The sequence below is a fragment of the Solanum dulcamara genome, chromosome 12 (genome assembly GCF_947179165.1).
Source record: "Solanum dulcamara chromosome 12, daSolDulc1.2, whole genome shotgun sequence".
Taxonomy (NCBI): Eukaryota; Viridiplantae; Streptophyta; class Magnoliopsida; order Solanales; family Solanaceae; genus Solanum; species Solanum dulcamara.
In genome coordinates, this window is record NC_077248.1 from 8,183,961 (window position 1) to 8,202,636 (window position 18,676).

General features: G+C 36.7%; 1 pseudogene; it reads right to left on the reverse strand.

Annotated features, from left to right (window-relative positions):
- Positions 1–8,407: 8,407 nt before the first annotated feature.
- Positions 8,408–18,456, reverse strand: LOC129875562 (uncharacterized; annotated as a pseudogene).
- Between the last annotated feature and the right edge of the window lie 220 nt (positions 18,457–18,676).

An 18,676-nucleotide genomic window follows, 5' to 3' on the forward strand; every position in this document is an offset into this window, starting at 1 on the left:
AACTCATCTCATTACCTCTTCATCAATTATTATACTTCAAAAACATCATTTACATCTCATCAAAACATCTTGCTCAAAACATCATTTACTCAAATTCATTTAAACACAATTCTTTTGCTCTTTTAAAACTCAATAAAATACATATATAGTATTAATTTATATCACTCTTTTTGTCAATGAAATATTAAAAGTCAACATCTTTACTTAAAACATGTGTAAAAATATTCATGAACATCAAATCAATTAGAGTTCATGGGAAAGTAGCCATGAACAATAATTTCAATAATATAAAAGATAAAAATAATAATAATCTCAAAGCATAAATATATCTAACTCAATAGAAGAAGAATTAATTCATTTAGAATTCAAGATTTGGATAAAACTCAACTATAACTCAATTACAATGAATTTAGATATTAGGCGCATGGATGAACTCAATCCGATGCTATGAATAGCCTTACATGCCTTAAATCCAAAGCTTTACTCCGAATTGAAACACTCTTGAACCCATAGACTTTTCTCCTCGCTGAAGCGTTTTGTGTACTATTCGGAGTATAAGAATCACCGAAATAGTATTTCTATACTACTAAAACTAATATATATTTTGAGAATGAGTAAAGAAGTGTTTAAAAGGAAGAATTGCTAGAGAAAGCTTGATGAATAAAATGAGGAAATAAGGTGGGTATTTATAGGTGTGGAGGAAGAACCTAACAATAAATAAAAATAATCACAAAGGATGATCTTGAAAATTTAATGGAGAATTTTGATGTCATGAATGATGTCAAATGGTTCTAGCTCTTTCCATGTTAGGGTGAGATGAACTATCTTTTAACGGAATATCATTTTTCGGAGACGCATTTGAAAAAGATAAATTCCTCATTATGATTTGGTGTCTTCATAAGAATTGTAGATTTAGAAGTCTAGTTATATGTGGTGTAAAAATAAACCAATTTGGATCACCCTACATTGAGATATGAATTGTTTTCTACAAACACTCCATTTCATCACAGAACCATATCTTGCAAATATTAATTTATTTTACCTATGTACCCTCCAAATCTTAAGATATGGCATGAAAGTTCGAGATAATGACGTTAGGGTCATTCAGAAATTTGAATCACCTAATTTAGACTATACTATGAAAAGTTATGTCCAAAATATAGAGATAATATTATTTTTGTCGAGAATTAAAATACTACATACAACGTTTTAGGGGTGTTATAGGAAGGAATACTCTCATTGAATTATTACATACCTTACATTAAAGCTTAAAGAAAATGAACATAATTTGTATAATCAAAATACTTTAAGCATGAGAGAACATAATTATGATCAAAATACTTTAGGCATGAGAGAATATAATTATGATCAAAATACTTTAAAACTTTTTCATGTCTTCATATAAGGATCTTTGATAAATCAACAATTCAATGCATTTAAGATCCAACAAAAACTAACATAAGATAGGTGATTAAACTTAAAATATTTAATAATCTATGCATTTGGAATCATGATATGAAAAACTCATAAAGTTTCATACTTGAATTAAATAGAAAAAATTGATATTTCATTTGGACTTAATGAATGAAAGGATCCATAAATCAATAACATTTTAGGGGGTGTTACAGTGAGCTAGAGACATATCTTAGCCCCCGCCAAGTCTTTAATGTAGAAGGTATGGTTGGACATAGAAAAAGATGTTATGTTGTCTTTGACTCTTATTAAATGTGAAGCCCCTTAGTCCCTACATCCCTTTTGTTTTTCGGTTGATTTGTTTATCATTACTAATGAATGCTAAGAGGCTTGGGTGAGGTACCTCTGGGTGTCTCATTCACCGTGTCACATCTAGGCCCTAGGCTTGGGTCGTGACATCAACCCATATTTATCCATTTAGAAAATATGAGCGATCCTTTTAAATATGAAAAAATTACCTAAACACAACTTATTTTACTAGATTCTCTAAAATTTTCTACCATTTAAAAAAATTACAAAAATCTCAACTCTCTCCTCTTTTTGGATACATCACTTTACGCAATATTTTGGTCGGATACATAATTTTACGCATTGTTTCGGTCGAATATATCATTTTAAGCAATGTATTGGGACGTACGTGATGTATCGAGATGTTGAGCAATGTATCAAGAATTGAGACGTGATGTATCGAGACATTGATGAATATATCCAAAATCGAGATGTGATGTATCGAGACATTGTTAAGACGTATCCCGATTCCACCAAATTTAAGAGATATTTGTAATTTGAAAAAGAGTATAGATAGAATGCAATTAGCTCTTAACACTTTGAGATTTGTGTAATCCCTATTTTAAATAAGTATGGGTTAAGTAGTAACGACCCATTATGTTGGTTTGAGTACTAGAGCTTCTTATTTTATAAAAAATCCATCTCGTAAATGTTAAATGGATATTTTGGATAATTCGATAACTATAGTTATTTAGTTGATGGGTAGTTTTAGATAATTAATTTAGTTGGTGTGTTAAATAAATAATTTATTTAATATCCTATAGGACTAGTTCAATATATACATGAATAAATTAGTGGGATTTAACATTTATTCATTTATTACTTCATAATAAATTGTCCTAATGTAATGACCCTCATGGTCATTTTTGCGTTAATTCCTTCTTTTCATTATTTAGAGCATTTCTATAGTGACCCTAAGTTATTTATGACTTGCTGGCACTGACTGTTCAGTTGTCTGGTCTTTCATTTGGGTTTTAGGCCTATTTCTCTATTTTGGAGCTTTTGAAACTCCAAAAGTTGACTTCATCCATAACATTAGGTGAACGATGTCAGAATGGAATTCTAACGGTTCCATCAGCTCTAAAATGGCTAAATTAGGCTAGTAGCATGGTCAACACGAACATCGAGGCAATCAATACGAGTTTGGAGCTATTTGGCGTTTTAGCCTTTGAAATTTGGCCTAAGATTGACTTTGATCAACATTCTTAGAAAATGTGCTTGCATGAAAATTCCCTTAGTGCGGTTAGTTCCAAAATTTCAAGTTTGGTTTAAAACGACCATTTGTTCTCTTTTCGAGTCTTCTTGTCTAATCTTGAGGCCCATTGTGGAATTGTGCTTAAAATGGCATTTGAGTGGAACCCACTTTTCATTAAAATGACCAAATATGGAAATTTTGAATACGTCATTTAGTTTGGAACGTCGAATTTGGTGGGGTAGCATATCTCGTTTGCGCGCATAGGGTTCAAAATGAATCTCGAGCACTCTATCAGAGACTTTAGCTTCCTGTTCAGTTTTCTTATTATGTACTTAGATATGTTATGCCAAGGGTTAGCTTGGGATCACTTGTAGTTCCCGGTACCGTGTCTCAGTCAGGATATAGACTTGGATCGCGACAATATCTTTCCATCCAGTACCTTGTAATTACTACCACTCACATTCCTTAGCCGTTATTTTACATGTGTGGTAAAACACTAATCAACTAACGATCATTTTATGCCTATAAAATATCACCACCGCTAATCTCAATCATTGTACCATTCAAATCTTTTGTTTCTTCTATACTTGTATGCAGACTGGTAGACTCATCACAAGTCATTGTTGCTCTGCCAAGTTAGTGCTTGTTCGAGTCGAAATTCTCAAAGCAATCTTGTCGTGCTATAGTTAAACTTCAATGATCATGTGCTTTTCAGAAAAATACAGTTATTTGTTTGGTTGACATTTTAGGAGCTTTTTATTGTAGTGTGTACAATATGTAATTGAGATTTATTTTTTTGAAAATATATATTTTTGTAATAAAATTGTTTCATGTTAAAAATAGAGATCTTGTATACAAATTTGCTTGTTGTTACCCCTTCAAAATTTGCCTCATGCCTTAGTTAATTTCATTAAAGGTTTTACATGCATTTATTAAATTTTCAATCAGGAATTCATTGACATATTCATACCATGAGAGACTATATAATCTCAATTAATTTCACATATTTTTTTCTTTGATAGCAAATGTTCCATTTTTATGATTTTTTTAATGAATAAAATGTAAATGATAAAATTAATATTTTTTATGTCAACATTTTCTATTTTATAACTCAACTTTCTAAATATTTAGAAAATTTATAATAATAATAATAATAATGATGATAATAATAATAATAATAATAATAATAATAATAATAATAATAATAATAATAATAATAATAAGGGACAGACGTGTAAAGCACGTTCCCAGAAACTAGTATTATTATAAAAGCATGAATATAAATATTGATTGACCAAAATATCCATTAAGAGTTGATTTATTTATATGCCCTTTTAAGTTAAAATTTCCCCCATCTAAGAAGTTACTAATAGGTATAAATATAATTTTGTACTAGGACCAAACAAAACATATTTATATTATGACTAAGTTTATTGCAGGATACGTATTATCCTATTAATACTAGGAGTTTAACATTATATTTATTTCAAGCTAACTATGAGTAGGGAATTTCTACACATTTTATCATATTGGTTGACCAAAATATCCATTAAATATTGAACGACTTTTATATTCTTAATGAGTAAATATTTAATAATTATAACTTTAATTAATTTTAAAGTCTTTCATATTTGCATAGTAATTAAATAAAAATTATTTAAAAAATAGTAAATGTTCATTTTGTCTATTGTAAAAAAAATAGCAAATGATAATTTTGTTTATTGTAGAAAAATTGTTATAACCCGTATTTTGCACATTAGGATATTTTGAAGATAATGGTAACAAGTCAAGGACAAGGCTATGTTTGATCTTGTTGGATACAAAATTCTTATGACTAAATTAGAATTTCAACTTGGAAATATTATAAAAGGTGAGGGGCAAAAATTGGAATTTCTCATAGAGAATGTTATATCCCATATTTTATATGGTTGGATGTTTTAGGGTAGCTGTGGTAAAGTTAAGGGAATGACCATCTTCCAAAATTTATTTAAGATACAAGTTGGATATGAATATTATTTATGATTATTAATAGTGTGGAAATAATGGAAAAGGCAAAGGGCAAAGAGGAAAGTTGGCAAAGTGGCCTATGGTAATATTATGGAAGGCTAGGGGTAAAATAAGAATTTCATAAAGTCTTCAAGAAGACTCATGTGGGCCCCACATGCCACATGGAAGCCCGTGATTGGAGGAAAGGGGTGTGTTGGACCAATGAAACCTTGACATGTGTCACCACTTAGATCTTGACATTTGTCACCACTTAGGGCTTGACACGTGTCACCACTTAGGGGATGACATGTGTCACCCCTAAAGTTGTATATATATATATATGAGTCTTATGACTCATTAATTTCCACACTCATCTAGAGATTTCAATACAAGAAAAACGAAATGACAAGAGAAAGAAAGAAGAGAAGAGAAGAGAAACTTAGGCTAGAAAGAAGAAAGAGCTATGGTTTTGGGAGGAAACAAAGGTAAGTTTTCTGATTCCGTGCCGAGAATTAATTATATGAGATATAACATGATGTTATGAAGATGTTCGTAATGAAATTTTAAGGTTTGAGTCAGCCCAAAATGTTACCAAACAGCCCATAAGTTTCAGCTGCGCTAAAGGAAATTCCGAGGCAAGTTTTGGCGAGTTTTGGTGAATTTCGGGAAAGGTAAAGTTTTCTGTTTTGAACTGGACTTTATGATGATGTTATGAAGTATATTACATGTCTTAAAATATGCTGGAAGTGGAAAAAAATGTATAAGGATGTTTGACGTTGGAAACAAACTAAATGGAAGTCGTAGTAGTTTAATAGAAGTCGTGTAGTGTGTTGTTGTTGTGGTGCTGCAGTTTGGTGGTGGTTTAATTGTGTGTTGCAGGGCTGTAAAGTACTCAAACATGGATGTGGGTGCTGCTGGTTGCAGCCACATAACCCTCCGTTTGGTATGGCTACATATTTTATGAAATAAAGGTTAAAAACTCTATTTTGGTACCGTAGTTTGGAATGAGTTGTATAGAGCTTGTATTGTGTAAAGTTGAAGTGATTTACTTGTACACATGCTGCTGTATGTTGTTGTTGGTATGGTTGTTGACATGGTGGCCGAGTTGAAAACTCGGGGATGTTCAAGTTACAGGGAAGATGCTGCCCAATTTTCGGTAGATTCGGAGCTAGTAATAAACTAGTCGAGAGACATAGATAAGGAAATGATTCCTATGGTTACTTGGGTGTAGAGTTGGAAATTGGAAAGTGAAAGTTTATTAACCTTAGTATTAATTTTATGTTAAATAGGTTCAAGAGACGATGAGGCGAGCATAGTTAAGAGTAATCCGTAAGAGGTACGTAAAGCTAACCTTTCTTTCTTTTGGCATGTCTTTGTCATAAGTACGTAAAGCTTATACTTTCTCTTCTTTTGGCATGTATTTGTTATAAGTATGTAAAACCTTTCTTTCTTTTGGCATGTTTTTGACATAAGTATGTAAAGCATATTCTTTCAATTTTCATGTTTTGACATATGTATGTAAAGATAATCTTTGTTTTGGTATGGTATTTATGAAACAAAAATATGACTTTTATATAATTTCAAAGAGGTTCCTATTCCTAGAGCCATTAGGATGGCCAATTCCTTGATTTCCAAAAGGTATTTTATTATGCTTCGATACGTCTATATGATTCCAGAAGATCTATTCTAATATAATCCAGGGTAACTTTCGAAAGGTACTTGACATGAGTCTCATCTTGATTTTTAAATGATAGCTCATTCTGATTATTCCATTGAGTCTTAAATATGATTTAAATTGCATATAGTTTCTCGCTACTCCACTCGTGGATGCCTCAATGCTTCCTTCACTGAGCCTGGGCTAGGATATGTTATCGTGCATACTTTTCTGCATTGTTCGTCGTGTCCTGACGTGAGGGGCAGGTATGACATGTACATGGGGTGGTGTATGTTATGCCACGGAGTTATGCTGTGCCATGTACACATATGCTTATGATATGATATGATGTGATATGATATAATTTGATATGGCCATCTGATATGATATGATTTGTTACGGAGATATTCCCTATTCTGGTGTTATGCTGTGCTGTGGCGCTAATGACAGGAGGGCGACCACATTTGTTCACCGAGTCCCATAATGGGGCCGGATATGGCATATGTTTTTCTGCATACATTATCTGAGGTTTTTATCAGCATTTGATATCTCCGAATATTTTGCTCAGTTTTGTACATTCTATTACGGTAATGACTTTACTTATTACAACCCATTATATGTGGTTTGATAAGCATTTGATATTTCTGGATATTTTGCTCATTTTTGCACTTTCTGCTCTGGAAATAACTTTACTTATTACAGTTCATGCTCTACATACTCAGTACATTTTCCGTACTGACCCCCCTTTCTTCGGAGGCTGCGTTACATGCCCGCAGGTACAGACGATTGGTTTGCTAATCCGCTCGCTTAGGACATCCACCATGTTGGTCGATAGTGCTCCTTTGTTTGGAACCTATTTTGGTACTGACACTTTCTGTTGTATATATATATACGTTGTTCAAGGGTACGGCGGGGCCCTGTCCCGTCATATGACTAGGATATCATTCTGTAGAGGTCTGTAGACATGAGATGTGGGTTTTGTATATATGTTTTGGGTTTTTTTGTATTTCATGATGGCCTATCGGCCCTCGTGCATTATATCTGTTTAGAGATCCCTTCTAATCATTACCTATGTTTATTCAATTAATGTACTAAGTGGGACTAAGGGTACGTATGGGTGCCCAACTCGGGCACCAGTCATGGCCTACGGAGTTGGGTCGTGACAAAAATAGTTAATGATAATTTTATCTTAGAGTCTTTCAATAAAAGGCAAAATATTCAATCAACAATTCAATGAGATACAACCTTCCGTCATTAATCTTTTCTCCAAAATTCAAGATGATTCGAGATCCAACTCCTGGATCCCTGGTCAGATCGTGGTCAGATCTCAATTTGAGTGACGGATCCCGAGTTAGAAATTGACGTAAGATTCTAGGTGTGGTGTCAAGGTTGGGGTTTCATGTCGGGTGTTGGAGTCGAATTTCAGATTAAGAGTCGGGGTCTAATCCTAGGTTCAGTATTGTAGTGGGTCCTTAATCATTTTTTGGAGTTGAATATCGAGATCGAATCTTGATTCAAATGTCAGATCTCGTGGTCAAGTCCTGATTTGGAAGTCGAGTCCAAAATCCAGAGTTGGATTCAAGTCCTAAGTCTAAATTAGGGGTTGAATCCTAGATCGAAAGTTGGGGTCAGAGCTTGGTTCACAAGTCAGGTACAGGTTTGATGTCGAGGTCAGATATTCAGGTTGAAAGTCGGGGCAGGTTATAAGTCAGAAGTCAAGTTTGGGTCTCCTGTCGAATATCAAGGTCGGATCGATTCAAAAGTCGAGTGTAGGATCAAATCTAAGGTCAGAAGTCGGGTCTCGATCCAGATTAATACCATGTTGAAGGCCTTGATTGATCTCTAATCTCCTGGAGCCTTCTTGTTGTGATTGCTTGATTTCCTTTCCACTTCAATCCACTTGTTTGTTTGAAATCAATATCTCCAGTTATAACTGATGATCTCAAGACTCTTTTTGGTCCAATCGATAATATTCTGCTACGTGGCAGTCCAGACTACAAAAAAAGATTAATTGTATAAGTTGATGTTCTTATTTAAGTACAAAAATTATAAATGCATCACAATACTTACATTGAAAGTTTTGAACCCATTTTTAGCTTGAAACACACCCATCTCAGTTACTCATGGCTTTTTAAATTGGGTTGTGTTTCCAGTAGTAGTTTCATTTGGTGCAGCATTTGAATTCTGGTCATGTATTGTACTACCTTGAGAGCATGTAAACCAACTTTCAAGTAGATGATTAACTCCTCTTGCTTCACTTTCCATTCCCCTACTCCTTCCTCTACCACTCCTAGTTTTTGGTGATGGTGATGGTGATGCACTTGGTATTTTGTTAGAAGGAGGTGCAGTGGTTCTAGGTGCAATCCTTGATACACTTGCACTATGCCTTGGTGATGTTGTTGCAGTTGGTATTCTGTTAGAAGGAGTTGTAGTGCTACTAGGTGCATCCCTTGATGCACTTACACTTTCTCTTGTACTTGCACTTGGATTATTAGTTCTAGATATACATCCTAAGGGGATGACACGTGTCACCTCCTAAGGCATCCTATATATGTATATTTGATGACTCTTAAGTCATTTTTCCTTCAAAAATTCAAGAAAAAAGAAAAAGGAAACCCTAAGCTAAAGAGAGAGTAGCGTCGACCAAGGGGGAGAAAGAGGTGAGTTCTCCGATTTTGTTCCATGAATTAATTATCTAGGGTATACCACAATGTAATAAAGGTGTTAGTAATGTAAATTTATGGTTTGAAGCAGCACCAGAAGGATAACAAACAACCACAAAGTTTCAGCCGCATTAAGAGGACTTCCTAGGCGAATTTTGGTAAGTTTTGGACAAGGTAAGGTCTTCCCTTTCAAAGTGGAGCTAATAATATTGCTATGGAGTGTATTACATATCTTAAATGAGGCTGTAAGTAGGAAAATTTCATAAGTATGCTTGACGTTAGAAACAAACTAAATTGAAGTCGTTTTAATTAAGTCGAAGTCGAATAGTATATTGTGATTGTGATGCTGCAAATTGGAGGTGGTTTGGTTTCATGTTGCAGGGATGGAAAGGGTTCTAAAAAGGGTGTGAGTGCTGATGGTTGCAGCCACACGACCCTCCATTTCATATGGTTAAAGGTTTTACGAAATAGAGATTAAAAACTCTATTTTGGTATCGTAGTTTCGAGCGAATGTTTGGAGTTTGTATTGTGTAATATTGAAGTGGTTTACTTGTGTATGAGCTGCTGGTTGTTATTGGTAATATGTATGATAAGATTAGAATTTGGATAGGGCAATTTATAGGGGAGATGCTGCCCGATTTCCGCTAACTTCGGAACTAGTAATAAACTAGTTGAGGCAAATGGATAAGAAAATGATTCCTTTGTATACTTGGTTGTAGATTTGGAACTTGGAAAGTGAGGTTATTAATATTAGTATTACTTTTGTGTTAATAGGTTAAGGAGATAACGGGACAAGCTATATTACAGTTAATCCATCAAAGGGTATGTAAAGCTACCCTTATTTTCTCTTGATATGTCCTTGACATAAATATGATGTTATGATACCAGTCCCTTGGTGGGCTAGGTACGGTATATGTATATAAGGATCGGGCCGAACGTCCCCCGACACTTGTTACTATATAAGGATCGGGCCATATATTCCTCGGCACATATTTAAAGCTTATCTTGTCTCTTTTTTTGGCATGTCTTAGATGTAAGTTAAATATGATACGAGCTCTCGGTTATTCCATTCCTAAGTTCTGAATGTGCTTCCTGTCTCTTATTCACTTTTAGATGTCAAACTCTTAAAGTAGTTAAACTACCTTCCTTGAACCCTCTATATGTTAAGAAGTAACGGAGGTATAAGCCCCTAGTCCTAAGGACTATATGATAATAGTTATCTCTGATTCGATAAGCTGGTAGCACTATTTTGGTATTTGTGTATGGTTCTTAAGGTCCCAATTGATATGGCCCCTAATGGCATTTAGAGGGCACTTGGGATGACTACAGTACTACTCTAGTCCCCAAACGATAGCTTGTTCTTCCTATTCTATCGAGTCTTAAATGATGATTTAAATTGCATATGGATGGTTGCTCATTACTCTGCTCGTGCATACTGTAACACTTTTATCACCGAGTCCTGGGCCTAGTACGTAATCATGTACAGTTCACTGCATTGTCCACTAAGTCCCTCACTAAAGGGTCGGGTACGCTATATGAAGGCATGATAATGCAATGACATGATTAACTCACCGAGTCCCTCACTAGAGGGTCGGGTACGTATGTATATATATGATGATGTGGTGTAATAAGGTGATGATGGCGTTGGACCCTATGATGGTCCTACAAATATATGATTCACCGAGTCCCTAAAAGGGCCGGCTATATTGTATGATATGAGCAAGCATGCATGTTTTTATGATTCACAAGGTACAAGTACAGTGGTTTCTTCAGTAACATACTTGTCTCCTGAGCCTCTATTTCAGATATGCTCCTATTTAGGCTACGTTATGCTTTGTATACTCAGTATATATATCGTACTGAACTCTCTTTCCTCGGGGGGCTGCGTTTCATACCCGCAGGTACAGACGCACATTTTGGAGACCCACCAACTTAGGACTCCAATCAGCAAGCCGGGAGAAGCTCCATTGTATCGGAGCCTAGTTTTGGTACTAGTCCCTTGATGTAAATATTTGTTTTATTATTCAGGGGTACGACGGGGGGCCTGTCCCGCCATATATTATCGCTCATACTCTTAGAGGTATGTAGATATGTGTGTGGGTTATTTACCAATTTATTCAGCTGTGTCTAAATAAAGTATTATAAATATTGATATGTTATGGCAGCCTTGTTGGCTTGCGTGCCCTTTCAGGGTATGATGCAAATGAAAGAGGCTACATGTATATGAAATTATTACCACCCATTGGGCACTTGTATACTGTACTCATATCTAATGGTTAGATATACGGGGGTCCAATTCGAACTCCACTCACGGCCTACGGGGATGGGTCGTGACATAAGTGGTATCAGAGCAGTTCTTCCTTGGAATGTCTACAGACCGTGTTTAGTAGAGTCTTGTTTATCAGTGTGCTATGCACCACATATATAGACAAGAGGCTATAGGACATTTAGGATGTTACCTTTCTTTCATATCTAAGATCATGCAATAAAGTTGTACTATTAGGATAATCCCTCCCTAACGAACTGTTATGTGTACGGTGATGCCTATAAAGGAGAGATTGTTTCTGACCTCCTTCCTTGTAGGTAGGTACAGATCGTGGTGGAAAATGAAAAAGCCATCTCTAGATAGTGGAAGGGGTGCAGAGAAGGACCCAGGGTGCATTCGGGACCGGGACCTCAGGCTTCAGGACCAAGCAAGAGAAGTCCTAGCTATTCTATTGAGGTTGATCCCTCGGAGGATCCCAATTACACGATTGAGACCGATCCTTTAGAAGACTCTAATTATGCTATTGAGACTGACCCCTCGGAGGGTACAACGACAAATTCTCCAAAATTTTCGATGACCAGAGAAGTGGTTCTGAAAGCCATACCAGTTACTTTTATAACAGAGCACTACATCAGGCCGGCTACTACGGTAAGTGTTACCGCATATTCGAGCCCCCTATCTTGGTCATCGATAAACCAGGGTTTACCTGGTTATCTATGTCTCCTGGATTCAAGCGAGAAAGATGACGAAGGGCAGACAAGCAGATGACAACCAGATAAAGATGGGGAGCACCCTTCACCTCCTAGATCACCAGGTCGAACTGAGGATTGATCGACTACAGGTATAGGAGGGTGATAAGTATGGTTATTATTACCTATATGGGGCAATTTGCCATTTTTGTTTCGGCTTAATATAGGAAGCCCTGTGTGGCTGTAAAACGAGATGCTATCAATATATATATATATATGTTGGCCCTGTGAGGCATTATGGTTGTGATATGATATGATATGGATGTACGTATACGTTGTCCTTGCATGGCATTGTCGATATTTCCTGCATGCAGGTTTTGGATAATAAGGAATATAGGGAAAACTCTACCGAAATTTCCCAAGGAAAAAAAAGAAGAGGGAGAAAAGACTAAAATATAGGTTCATAAAATGTTTCAGAGGTTGGTACCGAATACCCTTATTATGATGAGCTAAAGTTGTAATGGGTACCCTCCATGTTGTTGGTAAAGGGGGCCCATGTTCACTCAGGGAGTTTTATTTCGAAAGAAAACTCCTGTTGGAGGGCAAAGTATCCAGCGATTGGATTCCAATTTTGTGGGAGCGTACAAAACCCTCAACCATTAGTAGTGAACTAGATAATTTGTTCACGACTCAAGAATGAACATAGAGGAAAACCATGTGAGTTAAGTACTAGAAAAATATTGTGGTGCTTATTGGATTTTAATTTCCTTCTGGTGGTGGTTGGAGGATGCTTTACGGTAACCTTTTATTGATCCTTAAGCGACTAAATGAAAAGGGAACTGGTGGATGGAAGACATGAACTTATGGGCTATCCAGAGTCATATGTTTCCTATATTGGATAACATACTAGAAGGATTCAGAAGGGTCGGAGATACTAAAGAATGATTTTCCCAAAGGATATAGGGGTAACATGAAACTCCTTGAGCATAAAAATGGCCATGGAATGGAAGCATAAAAGGACTACTATAGGGAGCACTCAAGATAGACGTGATCAATTAAGTATAAGTATTAGACAAAAAAAAGAATAGATAGCTACGAGCTAAAGGTGTAGTACGAAAAGGCAAGAAGACAAGACCATTATTAAAGTAAATTTGACATGAGACTGAGAAGGATTGGAAGTTAACCTCAAATACCCGGCAAGGATAAGAGCTTATGGAACAGAATCATATGCGTAGGAATAGTTAGAAATAAACGGAGGATGACATGGATACACCATAAAGGGGGAAAGTGGACAAGAGAAATAAAAGCGTGAGATGGAATCAACCGACACTACCATGTGTTAACAGGAACGCTTGGGTCCCATACTGGCACGAGTTAGCAAAGACTAAAGGCCAGCAATAAATGAATAGAAGTTAGGATACCTAAGACCGTGCGGAGAATCATTGGTAAAGACCTTATGGGATGGGTGCCTACAAAAAAAATGTGAATGTGATAAGAGGGTAAGACTGAGCAACCTAAAGACCTTGTAAATGGTAGTAACGCCATGTCTGAGTAAAGGTTAAAACGTGGCAACCGAGTCGTTGGTTGTTGATATTGTAACATACAAGTAGCAAAGAGAAATGTGCATAAAGGAAGAGAAAAAAAGTAGAACAAAATAGCGCTAGCACGAGTAAGTCCTACTGTGAAGGTGATATGTAAGGCAAGATGAACCAGGGGACGAAAAGACTACGTCTACCTCATACCAGTTGTATAAGAATGGTTGTGCAACCTACGAATATTCGTATGTTCAGCATAAGACCAAGCAAAAGAGTTCATGATAAAAAAAGGTTTATGATAGTTTGGATACATTATAGAGAAAAACAAAGTGGAGTTAAACCAAACTACCGAAAGGACATGGCCATGGTTGAACCAAATATCTATCCTGATACCGGTTGTAAGATAAGAAAGGAGCAGGCAAGGTGAAACATGAAGACTAGCGAGACGATGCTAAGGTAACTCTTGGGCTAAGTTAAGTGCCTTCGCACATTATTGCAAAGATTGCCATGTAACGTGTGATAGAAAACTTGGAGTAAAATTTGAGTAAAGAGACCATGGAAGAATCTGAACTAACGATGAAGCAACAACACAAGATCATGTACCTAGAATGTTACAAGTTGGGTTAAGAGAGTTTTACAAGTGTTTAAGCAAGACGAGAAGAATCAGTTGGTTACTAATAAATGGTGCACCTAGGTGCCAAGGTCCTGCAGAATTATACAAGTTAACGATAGACAAAGCACAGAGAGATCATGAAGATCATTGTATGGGGGAACTTCAACACTACTCAATAGCCAACTCTAGGGATCAAAAAGTAAAACCAAAGGGTTAAGGTACCAGTTGAGATCATCTAAGGAAGGCAAGGAGTAAAGCACGAGGTCGAAGATTCCCCAACACAACCTTGGTTACAAGACTCACTTTGTACTCCATGGACGTATGATTCTATATGGGATTGTTGTTAATAGGCAAACAACATCAGCCCATATGCATTACTCAGGCCTACCTGTTCAATTGAAACTGTGTAAAGTTATAGGTCAAGAAGGTAATAAGACTCTAAAGAGTTCCTATAGCTATTGTCTCAGATGGAGAAGCCCAAGTTACAGATAACTATTGAATATCAGTCCACGGAAAGATAGGGAAGACAGATAAGTCTTCATACAATATTTTACTCCCAAGTTAAGGGATAGACTGAGCTTACTAGCTAAATGCTAGAAGATATTGTGGACCTATACGGTTGACTTCAAAGGCAGGTAGGGCAATTGCCTACTACCTGTCAAGATTACTTCTGATATTAACTATCATTCTCTTATCTAGATAGCCCCATTTGAGACTTTGTATAGTAGGCAGTGTAGGTCGCCAAATAGTTGGTTTGATGTTGGTAAAACATAAATAATAGGCCCAGACATGGTTCAATAAGTTGTATAGAAGATGAAGCTCATTCATGAAAGGTTATCAGCCGTCCAGAGTCGACAGAAGACATATGTAGGTAATCCACATCGACTTCTAGAGTTTCAAATGGATGATTGGGTGTTCTTGAAGGTGTCACTCAAGAAAGGAGTAATAAGGTTCAGCCAGAAGGGGAAGCTTAGTCCGAGGTACATTGATCCTTATCAGATCCTCCGCCAACTATGCAAGGTTTCCTACGAGCTGGACCTACCAGCGGATTTGAAAGCAGTACACCCAGTCTTGAATGTATCAATGCTTCATAAGTGTACTGGTGATCTATCCAGAGTATACCCTATAAATGATGACCAGTTCACAAGGGAGTTATCCTACGAGGAGTAACCTATCGCCATCCTGGATCGGCAGAGTGGGAAAATGGTGAACTACGGATATAGCTTCCATCAAAGTATTGTGATGAGGTAAGAAGCACAAAGAGACGACTTGGAAAGCTAAAGAGCAGATGAAATATAAATGTCCGCACCTATTCCTTATATCTACAGGTAATCCCAACTTCTAGAACTCTTATAATGGTTGCTCGATAAAAGTATATGCTATTGCAATGGAAAGAACTCTTCCTATAGTCTTTATAAGATCTTGAGGAATGTTTTGATTAACATTCGAGGATGAATGTTATAAAGGGGGGAAGGATGTTATACCCTATAATTTTGTACCTTGGAATGTGTTCGTATGTTTCTGGAAAGGTGCTTAAGCCTCTTACAAAGTGCCATGTGATCTAGATTATCTACCACGCTATAAACAAAATCTAAGGAAAGGAGAAGGTGATACCCCATAATAGGGAAGGTTGGAAATAAGGTTATAAGAGTCCGGAAGGAGTTGGAGGCCATGTAACGAGTCGTAGGACTCGACTTACTTATGTAAGCTACCAACTTTGAATTCCTACATACTTAAGCTACTTGAGTACACGCCGATCTTACGTAGCAAGGCTTACATATGTTCTTAAAGTAAGACAAGATTACGAACCCACGAGGAGGAAAAAAGAGTAACACATGGCAGCAAGGGAATCTGACACGTGGCAACAAGTGATGCACCTTCTTGGGGTCAAGTAGGTGACCCACCTTCTTGGGGGTGGACCCCACCTGCCATGTGGCAGCCCGAATTGACTACATAGATGTGTTGGCCCAATAAGGGTTGGGCACGTGTCACCCTAAGGGTATGACACGTTTTACCTCCTAAGGTAGCCTATATATGTATATTTGATGACTCTTAAGTCATTTCTCCTTCAAAAATTCAAGAAAAAAGAAAAAGGAAACCCTAAGCTAATGAGAGAGTAGCGTTGGCCAAGGGGGAGAAAGATGTGAGTTCTCCGATTTCATTCCATTAATTAATTATCTAGGGTATACCATGATGGAATAAATGTGTTATTAATATAAATTTATGGTTTGAAGCAGCACTAGGAGGATAACAAACAGACACAAAGTTTCAGCCACGTTAAGAAGACTTTCGAGGCAAATTTTGGCAAGTTTTGGACAAGGTAAGGTCTTCCTTTTCAAAGTGGAGCTAATAATATTGTTATGGAGTGTATTAAATGTCTTAAATGAGGCTGGAAGTAGGAAAATTGCATAAGGATGTTTGACTTTAGAAACAAACTAAATTGAAGTCATTTTAGTTAAGTCAAAGTTGAATAGTATGTTGTGATTGTGGTGCTGTGGGTTGGAGGTTTTTTGGTTACATGTTGCAGGGCTGGAAAGGGTTCTAAAAAGGGTGTGGGTTCTGTTGGTTGCATCCACACTACCCTCCATTTTGTATGGTTAAAAGTTTTACGAAATAGAGATTAAAAACCCTATTTTGGTATTGTAGTTTCGAGCAAGTTGTTTGGAGTTTATATTGTGTAATATTGAAGTGGTTTACTTATGTATGAGCTTCTGGTTGTTGTTGGTAATATGGCTTCTAAGATTAGAATTTGGACAGGTCAAGTTATAGGGGAGATGCTGCCCGATTTTAACCAACTTCGGAACTAGTAATAAACTAGTCGAGGCAAATGGATAAGGAAATGATTCCTATGGATACTTGGTTGTAGATTTGGAACTTGGAAAGTGAAAGGTTATTAATCTTAGTATTACTTTCGTGTTAATAGGTTAAGGAGATAACGGGGCAAGCTGGATTACAGTTAATCCATCAAAAGGTATGTAAAGCTACCATTCTTTTCTCTTGATATGTCCTTGACATAAATATGATGTTATAATACCGAGTCCCTTGGTGGGCCGGGTATGGTATATGTATATAAGGATCGGGTCGAACGTCCCCCGATACTTGTTACTATATAAGGATCGGCTCGTACGTTCCTCGACACATATGTATAGGGTGACTACATGAGGGAAAGTAGAGAATATGTAAAGCTTATCCTGTCTCTTCTTTTGGCATGTCTTAGATGTAAGTTAAATATGATATGAGCTCTGGGTTATTCCATTCCTAAGTTCCGAATGTACTTCCTGTCTCTTATTCACTTTTAGATATCAAACTCTTAAAGTAGTTAAACTACCTTCCTTGAACCCTCTATATGTTAGCAAGTAACGGAGGTATAAGCCCCTAGTCCTAAGGACTATATGATAACAGTTATCTCTGATTCGATAAGCTGGTAGCACTATTTTGGTATATGTCTATGGTTCCTAAGGTCCTAATTGATATGGCCCCTAATGGCATTTAGAGGGCACTTAGGATGACTACAGTACTACGTTATACTTTGTATACTCAGTACATATATCGTACTGACCCCTTTTCCTCGGGGGGCTGCGTTTCATGCCCGCAGGTACAGACGCACATTTTGGAGACATACCATCTTAGGACTCCAATCAGCAATTCGGGAGAAGCTCCATTGTATCGGAGCATAGTTTTGGTACCGGTCCCTTGATGTATATATTTGCTTTGTTATTCAGGGGTACATCGGGGGCCCTGTCCCTCCATATGTTATCTCTCATACTATTAGAGGTTTATATATATGTGTGTGGGTTATTTACTAGTTTGTTCAGCTGTGTTTAAATAACATGTTATAAATATTGATATGTTATGGCAGCCTTGTCGGCTTGCGTGCCTTTTCAGGGTATGATGCAAATGAAAGAGGTTACATGTATATGAAAGTATTACCACCCACTGGGGCGCTTTTATACTGTACTCATATCTAATGGTTAGATATACGGGGGTCCAAGTCGAACCCTAGTCACGGCCTACGGGGATGGGTCGTGACACAGTAGAACCAACTCCATCACTCCTTAGCAAATGACATCCTCTTTTGTTATGACCTTAAACATGGCAAGGACTACGTGTCTTCTCTAGTCCAATTTTTATCAATTTAGCAGACACCATAGTTTCAGCAGCTTCATCCCTTCTCAATGTTTTAGGTTTGCCTGGCAATTATTTGATCACTAGTAGAGCAATAAGAGGATTTGTTGATTCTGGCCACATTGGCATGTTGTTCATAGGTTGCATGAAATGTGAGTAAGTCATCAAGTCCCTCTGTTTAAAGTAGCA